Here is an 11,837-nt window from a genome sequence, read left to right as displayed (position 1 = left end):
CCTCTGGATGCAACAACCAGAGCTGCAGCTGCAAAGGGATTGGTTTGGAAAGGGGGGCAGTATGGTCCAGATGGCGGCATCTCCTTCCTGCTATATCTCTTTTCATCTCCCTTCAGAGGCAGCAGTTTCCAGAATTTTGGCTGGCTTCATGGTGAGGTAAGCTGTCTCTAGATAAGCTAAGATTGGTGTGTGTGGAGAAGGAAAGGCACGAAACAGAAAAGGAGTTTCTGCAATGAAAAGGATCTGGGAAAAGGCATAAAAAAAATGAAATTAAAGAAAATTGTATTGAAAGGGGCTGGTGGTACTGGCTTCTCTAACTGTACAGGGGAGTGGTAAAGGGCTTTAGAATGAAAAGAAAATAAGGAATAAGTTAATAGCACAAAGGTGCCAGAGAGGGAGAGATCACTGGGGTTTATGGCAGGTGAGTGAAAAGAGGAAGAATAAATCAAAAGAGAAAATTTGCAGCAATTTATAGTGCCTTAATATCATCATTGTCTGTTGTTCCTCACTACACCACTTACTGACCTACCGTGTTAATACTGTGTGGTGCTAGACCCTTCAGTTATCATTGTCTTTTCTGCCATCTGCCACTTCTCTGATTTACTGCAGCCTGTCACTGCCAGCACTCTGTTGCATGTTTCTAGTGCTGTTTCTAGTATGGTACTGCTCCTATTCACAAGTGGGATTCAGGCCAAAGGCCTCTGTGGTAAAAATTAATAAGGATAATGTACTTATATATATATATATATATATATATGAAGTCAAGCTTTCTGTAATGTGTGGAAGGCTCTTTTGTATATAATCTGTATGTTATTATTTCGGTGTTTCACTGATTATTTTAAATTTCTGAGTGTTGCCTATTGTGTCTGCTCTCTGGACTATGAAAAGTTCTGTTTGCAATCTATGAGCTGCTGTATTGTGTGTGAGAATCATAGAATGGCTTGAGTTGGAATGGACCTTAAAGATCATCTAGTTCCACTCCACTGCCATAGGGCAGAACCCCACCTCCCACTAGACCAGCTTGCTCAAAACCTCATCCAGCATAGTCCTAAAGAATTCCAGGGATGAGGTATCCATAACTTCTCTGGGCAACCTATTCCAGTGTCTCACTACACTCATAGTGAAAAACTTCTTCCTAGTGTCTCATGTAAATCTACCCTGCTCTAGTTTAAAACCATTGATCCTTGTCCTGTCATCACATGCCCTTATAAAAAGCCCCTCCCCAGATTTCTTCTGGGCCCCTTCTGGGCCCAGGTACTGGAAAGGCCACTATATGGTCTTCCTGGAGCCTTTCTTCTTCAGGCTGAACAGACCCAACTCTCTCACCCTGTCCTTGTAGGAGAGGTGCTCCAGCCCTTTGATCATGCTTTTAAAAAAAGCTTTTTCTTTTTTTTTTTCTTTTTTCTTTTTTTTTTTTCTTTTTTTTTCTCTTTTTCTTTTTCTTTTCCTTTTTCTTTTCCTTTTCCTTTTCCTTTTCCTTTTCCTTTTCCTTTTCCTTTTCCTTTTCCTTTTCCTTTTCCTTTTCCTTTTCCTTTTCCTTTTCCTTTTCCTTTTCCTTTTCCTTTTCCTTTTCCTTTTCCTCTTTCTCTTTCTCTTTCTCTTTCTCTTTCTCTTTCTCTTTCTCTTTCTCTTTCTCTTTCTCTTTCTCTTTCTCTTTCTCTTTGTTTTTCTTTTTCTTTTTCTTTATACTCCTTCAATGTATTTAATTCTTGCTGTGCAGTGTTTACTAGAAGTATGCAGGGATATTCTTAATGCCTGTACTTAATAACATCCAAACTTAAAACACTTTCCATCCTGAAAATACAATTATTTCACATGCAGGGAATACTGAGTCCAGTTCTGGGCCCCTCAGTTCAAGGACAGAGAACTGCTTGAGAGAGTCCAGTGCAAAGTCATAAAGAGGATTAACGGAGTTGGACATTTTCCTTATGAGGAAAGGCTGAGGGAGCTGAGTCTCTCTAGCCTGGAGAAAACTGAGGTGTGACCTTGGTAATGTTTATAAATACGTAAAGGAGGACTGAACCAGGCTCTTCTCAGTGATGTCCAATGATAGAACAAGGGGCAATGGGTGCAAGATGGAGCATAGGAGGCTCCTGTGTGACAGACATTCAAGATTTGGAATTGGAGAATGTTTTAATTAAAGCTTTCTCATTTCTTGCCTCAGGCACATTCTGTGTATTCTTTGAATGTAAATCCCGCTGCTAATTTGAGCTGATAATCTTAAAAAAACTACAGCTCACCTCAAGGAGTCTCAGGAATAAAATGTCCACATACAGGTTTGTAATTTGCCTGGAATAGCCACTGTATATCCATTCTGTGGATTGAAGCTATTTTCATAAATTCTTTTCAGTTTGCGAAAGTTACTTTTAGTCTCAAGAACTTAAAAGTAGTTACAATTCTGAAAAAGTCACATATTGATGATTTGGATTGAGCTGAACAATGCAGAATAAAATTGTTCAATCTAATCTGTTTGCTTCATGCTTCATTTTTAACTATAAAAAGAACAATTAAAGAACAATTAATATCTATGCAGAAGCAACAAGCTCAAAGGGCTGTGTCAAATACAAATCTTCCATAACAAATTTCATTGAATTTTGTATCTGAGCAAAACAAAACCTGATAGAAGCAGGCTGGTTTGTGAGCAGCAGAATGAATGAATTTCATTCTGATTTAAGTACTTCTGTCTCTTACTCTCCATCCCAGTGCATCACATGTCACCTCTGATATCGTCACTGGGCAGAAGCCTGTAACTGGAGCTGTAGCTTTCCTGCTGACTGTGGCCTTATGGATGGCACATTCTCTGAGTTATGACTGCATTTTGATATCAGGATGCTCATGTATTCATGCTTACCTTTCACCTAGCTGCAGATTTCTAAGAAGCTGTAGAAAGTGAGTTACTGCAGGGACTGTACACCCCTCCTCCATGAGGAATGGCTGAGGGACTGTGGCTGGCTCAGCATGGAGGAGAGAAGAGTTCAGGGAATCGGATGGGCTTCCAGGAGCCACAAGGGGATTATGAAGAAGGTGGAATCAGGCTCTTCCCAGAGATGCCTTATGGGACAGTAGGATCCAATGGATATAAAATGAAAGGTTCTGGCTGTTTTTATGGAGAAGCTTCTTAAGCACGACAACAGTTAGAACAGTGGATTGGGGTGCCCAGAGAGGTTGTGTAGTCTCCATCATTAGAGGTTGGCAAGGTGAGGTTGGATAAAACCTTAATAATGTTTTCCTAATCCTGCTCTGGGTGCGAGTTTGTATTAGATGACCTTCTGAAGCTGAAGACCCTTTTAGTCTGAACTATTTTATGATCCCATTTTTTCTGTCCAATTTGGCTGACCTCATGAGACAGCAAACTGGTAATACTTGGGGTGGGGGAAATCTTTCCTACACCACATCTTATAGCTATAGCAGATAAGGGTGTTGAGGAAACCCATCCTGTTAAAACAAGACCACTGCAAGGTGAACTGAAGAAAGCTGTTGATGATGAGGTATTTCATTTTCTCCTGTAAGGAGTTTCAATATGCTCAAACACCTCTCTTCCCATCAAGTTCTAGCATTTATTAATGTAATTTGTCTTCAGTTTCTTAATCCTACTGTTTATAAAATAGCTATTGGTTTAAAGTTTAATCCTCTTTTATAATAAATCATTCTCTTAGTAGAAGTGTTACTGTCTTGCATACTGACATTTCACAGAGCATATTTTTCTTCTACAGCCATTCTTGAAAATGTTTCCCAAATCTAAAAGGAAGGAATCAGTTTAGGTAATCAGGAGTACTCCTTGTATTTCTTGACAGTTTTCTTCATTTAAATGTAGAAAAAGTCTGAGGCTTACGTGGACTTTCTCCTTGAGAGATTATTTTTTTATATATAAGTCTGCTCCATCTGTCCTAAGCATTCTGAAGTCTGGGAACTGCTGTTTCCCCTTTCTACACTGCTGTGACTTTTTAATATCCTGATATGTTTTTTCTGGATGCAAAGCAATCGATGGGATTTTATTTTTAAATATCAGGATGGTTTATGAAGGCAGCTTATTACATCAGTGACAAGAGTGAAATATTTTTCTTTGCATGATTAATGGGTGCGAATTCTTTCCCCCTAGGCCACAATATATGGAGTCAAGAACTTGAAAAGTTCAGAAAGCAACTAGCTCTCTACTATTGATAAAAACACGGACTGCAATGTTAGATATGACCAAGAGAAAAACAAGGAAGGTTGTTTGTTTGGAAGCTGTCATGATAGGGCCAAACAGGTCCAGCACAAACCCAGACAGGCCCTGATGTGTCTAGACATGGTCCCCTTCCTCCCTCTTGCAGAAGTCGGGGTAACAGGGGAAAAGGGACAAAAGAAAGACCCCAACATGTCTGGGTAAGCAAGTTTCCTTCTGGGGTAAGAGCATGTGTACTGGCCACTGCTTCTTCCCAACCAGGCCTATGTTTATGCCTTTTATGGCAGCCTGGCAGAGTCCCTTTTCATTGTGTAACTATTTGCTGGCTTCAGTTGCCCTATTGGCCCAACTGAATCTTGGGCAAGATATATATACAGGCTGATTTGTAGTTGCCTTCGCCTTGCCTTTGCCTTGCCTGCTTGAAGCTGCCTTGCCTCAAGTTGCCTGGTCCAGAGCTTGGGATGGAAGCCATGAGCCCCACTCACTGCAAGCTAGAGAAGCCACAAGCCTTAGGAGCCGGAGCTCACTTCCCCTTGCACCTAGAATTTTTCCGTGCCTCAGTTTACCCAGAAAAGCCAAGAGCCCCTTGCGAGAAGTGTGGTACTGCCCACCCTCCTGCTGAAGCCAGACCAGCCCCGACACCCTGTGGTGTTCCTGCCGGCAACCAGCCGTGCCTGGTGCACGAGAGCGCCCCCAAAAGCCTCAACGGCTAATACAGCAGCGGCACTCCCCAGCTGGGGTAGAACACCTCATGAGTAATTAATTCATTGCCTCCTTGGCTTAACGGCTCTTGTCATGTCTGCCCCCTTGGTCGAGCACCATCTACGCCGGGGAATTCTCTCTTTCCCTGTTATTCCTCCCAGGTTGCTTAACATTGTTGAAATTATTATATTTGCATAAATATTGTACATTCCCGTTGTAAATATATATTCCAAATGTACATTGAACTTATTTAATGTTTTTTGGGCAATTTTTTCATTTTAATAAAAAATTATTAATATTTTATCATTATCCATATTTGCCATATTAATTTTCATGAATTCATAAATTCGTGGTTGAGAAGTAAGTTTTCCCTCTGAAAGGAACAGTACTTGATAAGCAAGAAGGTAATTAAATCTTACCAGTACCATTCAAGGTTAGCTTTAATACCTAATAAGAACGGATTAAAAAAAGACTGTGGTAATTATTTCAGCAAATCAGAAAAGAAGCTTGTGGTTTCCCCCCCCCCAATGTACCTATTAGTTGTTATTTTACTGTGTATGATAAATTGTTACTACTCCTACTTTAGCCCTAGAATTCAAGTCATAGTAGATATTTATGCATGTTTTCACTAATCCCAGAAAGAGAACAGCACATGTGACAGAAACTTGATGCTACAGGACACTATCCTTTCCAACATGGGCTGGAGCACCTACCCTGGGAACTTCAGAGGTCTCTGCTCAGACGTGGCTCCAGAGAAGGTTGCCATTTTCCAGATCTGGAGCTGCAGAGAGTGCCTGGTGCTTCTGGGGCAAAGGGAGATGATGTTCATACCTAAAGGAAGTGTCTGCTGGTTGAGGATGTGTGCCATCAGGGAGCTGTGGGAGGAAGGTGGCACACTGCACAGAATTAGGGATGATGAGAAACAGAATAGCTGGATCCAGATAGCACCCAGTCACCACAGAAACAAGAGTCTGCACACAGGAACAGCCAGACCCTGTGCTCATTGGGGCAGCAATTGGAGGCTCCCATGACTGTGAAGGCTGGAGGTTTGTAACTTCAGGCATCAGGAAGACAGTTCCTTCTCCAGCCACTGATGTGCACTTGCAGAATAGGTTTGGTACCCTGGTAGCATGTGAGGGGCTGGGAACCAGGTATCAGAGGCCTGAACCGTGTGACTGCACCAAGAGGAAACAACCTGTGGTAACAGCGGGGCTCTCTCCTGCAGGAAAGAGAAGCCCCCACTTGCAACCTGACTTAATATCTAAGGTGGTTTGCTGCTTGCTAGGGGCTTGGCTCCAGGATGTCACAGAAAAACTTGTTTCCTGCTGCTGCTTTTCCAGTTATACTGCTGAGGACACCTCAAGGGACTACATGTCTCTAGTGTGCAAGGTCAAGTACATGGAGATCCAAGTAATTTTCTCCTCAATCCAGCCAGTGGCAGAAAAGGATTTGAGGGACATTGGATGGATTCTACATTTCCTCCTGCTGAATTTCATAACATGTTGCTGTCAGTTCGTTTCTTCAGGCTGTTGATGTCCCTCTGCATGGCAGTATGGCCTTCTGGCATATCAGCCACTTCTCCCAGTTTTGGGTCATCTGCAAGCTTGCTGAGGGAGCATTCTGCTCTATCACCTAGACATTAATTACTCCATTTGCTCATGTTATACTCCCCCATTTCTTGCTTTTCTGTCTGTAATTTCATTCTGGTGGTGGTGTTGGGTGTTAGGGGAGTTGTCAGCACCTGGTATCCTTTCCCAGGAGGATTATGATGTGCATACTGATAATTTTGTCTTCCTTCTCCTAGCACCTACTTGAGGTAATTTCTGTATGTGTTCTTCACTTGTTTCCAGCTCTGGGTTACATCAAAATTTACTATATTTGGTGTCTTTCATGTGTTACTGTTAATAAATGTATTATTGTTCTTCTATCTTACCTGGCCTATGTTTCTCTATAGCTTATCATTATGTTAGAGGCATAAGTATCTCATTCTATATAGAATACTATTATTTCTATCTATATAAAGCTATAGTTGTACAATACAAAGATAAACAAGAATAAAACAGATTAGCTAAGGACATGTAGTAAGCAAGCCAACTAATGCTGAACGACCAAATAAAGCAAATGTGCACTCAGGTCAAGAAAAGCTGAGGCAGAGCAATTCTGACAAACTTCCAAGGCTGATGCCTTTAAATTCTTTAGAAAGCATATGGCCTATCACTAGCCACAGTAAAACTGTATTATAAGGCCACATGATCAAACTATTAATACTTTGATTTCTCATTTGTCTAGATTTGTAATTGTTAGTAAGTTGGAATTCATAGAATCATAGAATCAAGAAGGCTGGAAGAGACCTCAAAGATCATTGAGTCCAACCTGTCACCCTAAACCTCATGACTATCTAAACCATGGCACCAAGTGCCACGTCCAATCCCCTCTTGAACACCTCCAGGGATGGTGACTCCACCACCTCCCTGGGCAGCCCATTCCAATGGCCAACCACTCTCTCTGTGAAGAACTTTCTCCTCACCTCCAGCCTAAACCTCCCCTGGCACAGCTTGAGACTGTGTCCTCTTGTTCTGGTGCTGGTTGCCTGGGAGAAGAGACCAAACCCCTCCTGGCTACAACCTCCCTTCAGGTAGTTGTAGACAGCAATGAGGTCACCCCTGAGCCTCCTCTTCTCCAGGCTAAACAGTCCCAGCTCCCTCAGCCTCTCCTCATAGGGCTTGTGCTCAAGGCCTCTCACCAGCCTCGTTGCCCTTCTCTGGACATGCTCCAGCAATTCAACATCTTTCCTAAACTGAGGGGCCCAGAACTGGACACAGTACTCAAGGTGTGGCCTAACCAGTGCTGTGTACAGGGGTACAATGACCTCCCTGCTCCTGCTGGCCACACTATTCCTGATGCAGGCCAGGATGCCATTGGCTCTCTTGGCCACCTGGGCACACTGCTGGCTCATGTTCGGGCGGCTGTTGACCAGTACCCCCAGGTCCCTTTCCACCTGGCTGCTCTCCAGCCACTCTGACCCCAGCCAGTTGTCTTCAGATCCATTGTTTCTTTTGGGTGAGTTATGCATAAGAAACAAGAGTTACCAACTATAGCAACTTGTTGGCTTCCAACATTACATATTGGATGCTGCACTGTTCCTTTCACAATAAACTATCCCTGTTCAGTTTAATGGCCATGATGCCAGGCTACAGGAAACACCATATATAACATGAGCTCTTTAAGAAGGAAATTATGTATCTCCTGGGCTGTAGCAGTACTTTCTGTACTTAGGCTGTTTAAACACCCAAAAGTGCTTTTAGTTCAGCTTATTCTTCACTACAGGCTAAAGAATACCTCACCTATATATATTGAAGAAAGCTTACTACTTTTGGGACTATAGATTGATAGCACTTTTACTGCCAGTTTTTAAGATTACCTATGTTATATGTTTCATTTTTCTTTTTGCCTTTGTTATACACCAGGTTTAGATGAACGCAGGTGAGCTTCCTAGCGTTTGCATTTTCTTTGCCTTTCAGATTGGCACCATGGGTACTGAGGGAACTGGAAGATAAGTAGCCAAACCACTGTCCATTGTATTTGAAAGGTCATGGCAGTCTGGCAAAGCTCTTGCTTACTTGAACAGGGGAAACATAGCCCACGTCTTCAAAAAGGGGAATAAAAAGAAGACTGTGGAAACTATAAGCCAGTCAGTCTTATCTCTGTGCCTGGCAAGACCATGGAGCAGAACTTCCTGAAGGCTTGACTTCAGTAAAGCTTTTGATACTGTCTCCTCATCAAAAATAATATATAATATTATTTTAATTAATTTTATTATTACAATATCCTCATAGAAAAGCTCAGGAAATGTGGCATAGACGATTGGTCTATGCCACATTGGAGGTGGATGGAAAACTGGCTCCACAACAGAGTTCAGAGGGTTGTGATTGGTGGCACAGAGTCAGCTTGGAGGCCTGTGACCAGCAGTGTTCCCCAGGCATCAGTACTGGGTCCAGTGTTGTTCAATATCTTTATTAACAGCCTGGATGAGGGGATTGAGAGTAACCTCAGCAAGTTTGCTGATGATACAAAACTGAGGGGCGTGGCTGACAGCCCATTAGGCTGTGCTGCTATCAAACGAGCTGGAGAGCTGAGTGAAGGCAAACTTCATGAAGGGAGGGATGCTCCAGATCTCATTAAAATACTGGAACCAGTGCTGCTGACTGGGGACAGTGGCATTGAGTGCACCCTCAGCAAGTTGTGGATGACACCAAGCTGTGTGATCTGGTTGACATGCTAGAGGGCAGGGATGCTATCCAGAAGGCCTTGGACAGGCTTGAGAGGTGGGCCCATACCAACCTCATGAAGTTTAACAATGCCAAGTGCAAGGTCCTGCACCTGGGTCAGGGCAATCCCAAGCTCAAATACAGGCTGGGTGAGGACTGGCTTGAGAGCAGTCTTGAGGAGAAGGACCTGGGGGTGTGAGCTCATGAAAAATTCAACATGAGCCATCAATGTGCTCTTGCAGTCCAGAAGGCCAACCGTGTGCTGAGCTGCATCAAAAGAAGTGTGATGAGCAGGTTGAGGGAGGTGATTCTTACCTGCTCTTCTGAGACCCCACCTGGAGTAATGTGTCCAGTCCTGGTGGGCTGTGAATATGATCAGAGAGCTGGAGAACCTCCCCTATGGGGACAGGCTGCAAGGCTTGGAGATGCTGCTGTTCAGCCTGGAGAAAAGAAGGCTCTGAGGAGACTTTATAGTGGCCTTCCAGTATCTGAAGGGGGCCTACAAGAAAACTGGTGAGGGACTTTTTACAAAAGCTTGTAGTGATAGGATGAGGGATAATGGCTTTAAACTGGAAAAGGGTAACCCAAGACTGACTACTAGGAAGAAATTCTTCACAATGAGGGTGGTGAGACACTGGAAATAGTTGCCCAGGGAGGCTGTGGATGTTCCCCCCCTGTAGGTGCTCACGGCCAGGTTGGACAGGGCCTTGATTAACCTGGTCTGGTGGAGGGTGTCCCTGTCCATGGTAGGTGTGGTTGGAACTAGCTGATCTTTAAGGTGCCTTCTAACTCAAACAATTCTATGATTATTTGTGGGGTTTAGCCACTGTGTATTTACTTTTCGTTTTGTCTATTGGAAGAATTATTCCCTTGGGTCTTGTACAATAAGCTCTGAAAGTTTCAGTATCATGTGTTGGAGAATGGCTTGAATCCCAGGGATGGTTCTGTGGAACAACTATTTGAGCAAAATGTGTAGGCCCTATCCCTTTCTTTCGCTTACCGTTTGTAGATAGCTTTTATGCTGATATGGCAAGGTCACTATGCCCTTGTGGCTGTGCTTGCAGCTGTGTTGTTAATTTACAGGATGTAACAAGAGAACTAGTTAGATAGAAGCCTGTGAAATAGCACATAGTCTTAACTGCAAGTCGGCTGGATATTATAATGCAGCTTTTCATCAAAAACTTATTGAATGATGACACTTGTGCTTATTTACCTGAGTTGCACCAACAGAATAGTGAGATTTGTGCATATTTATCTGAAGATGTTATATAAGCTGTGTATTCGATCAATAAAGGTGAGGCTTGCTTATCAATCACGTTGATTGCCGCTCGTCTTCCCTCGTGCTCACCAGCAAATCATATTGATTTCTGCCCGTCTCCTTCGCGTTCGTCAACAATCATGTAAGTCAATTAATTTTCATTAAAGGCCCAACCTTCAGGAGACTCTGCTGGAAAGGTCTGAGACTGCATGGTGCACCTAGCTGTGGACCTGGATAAAAATCTGTCAGTTAAGAGCAAGGACGAGGCTAGCTAGGAATAGAAAATTATCACTAGCAGTTATTTAAGATGCAGTTCTAATAAGAATTTAGATGTAGATCCCTATAAATAAATAGAATAAAACTCTGACTATAAAGCTAGTTAAATAGTCTTTAAAATATAAAAAGAAGACTCGGTTATCTAAAAATTTTCTTTAGTACGGCTCTTCCACTTTCTGCCACATAAAGGCCATTTTCATGGGCTTAAATGATTTAATTTTCAACTTCACAATAATTTACAGATAAGGAAACAGCCATGCAATATGCTTATGGTCCTAGCCAAACTTTGATTGACACTGTTGAATGGAACTTGCAAACAGCTCCTGGGTGGCCAAATGTGTCCAGATGTACTACAAACATGAGCCTACTAAGATGCATTTTTAAACTGAGGGTTTTGATCCTAATTGTCTTCTCAAAATCCCATTTCAGAACTTGATTGCATCAATAGTCTAGATATCCTCTTCTTATTTCAAATGGATATTTATTCATGGCTCATTAAGAGTTATTTGTTCTCATGCATAATAGTTTTCTTCCCTGATGTTAATTCAGATATCTGCTATTACGCGTATAGGTGTACATGCTATAATAATTCTTTGCCTTTTAGAGGATTGCTTGGAACCAAATAGCAAATAGTTCCTCACAGTCTCTCTCAGCAGAGCCCCCCACCATCTTTCAAGTAGGCTTTCTCCATATGTCTTTTAAGATTAATCTTTCTTGAGTATAAGTCATCAAACTTGGATCCACTACTGAGATGATGGCACACAAGAGTGATTTCCATCTACTGGAAATACCTCTACTGACAGATTCTATGGCTGTATTCTTAGGTTTTTTAGTACTATATCACACCAGCAATTTATGTAGGCATACCTGAGCACAGCAGCACTGTCTGTAAAAAGGAAAGCTGACACAACGCTGGATTTCTGTTCATAAAACCAGCATAGCTCTGCCTGACGTAGTGTCCTGTGACATTGATTATGTTGAAAGCAAAGATTTCCCTATGACTTCTTCATGATGTTGGTAACAACAACAAAGTTCTTCCAAATTCTTCTTCTGCCTTTCATAAAAAAGAGCAAGAGAAATGAAAAATCTTACATAAAATATTTTGCTAGCAAAAGATTTTCTCTTGCAAAAACAAAACCCAAATTTCTAAAATTTTCATAATTTTACA

This window comes from Indicator indicator, chromosome 6 (assembly GCF_027791375.1).
Source record: "Indicator indicator isolate 239-I01 chromosome 6, UM_Iind_1.1, whole genome shotgun sequence".
In the NCBI taxonomy this organism is placed as follows: Eukaryota; Metazoa; Chordata; class Aves; order Piciformes; family Indicatoridae; genus Indicator; species Indicator indicator.
The sequence above is the reverse complement of the archived record's forward strand: the minus strand, read 5'-3'. Positions refer to the sequence as shown.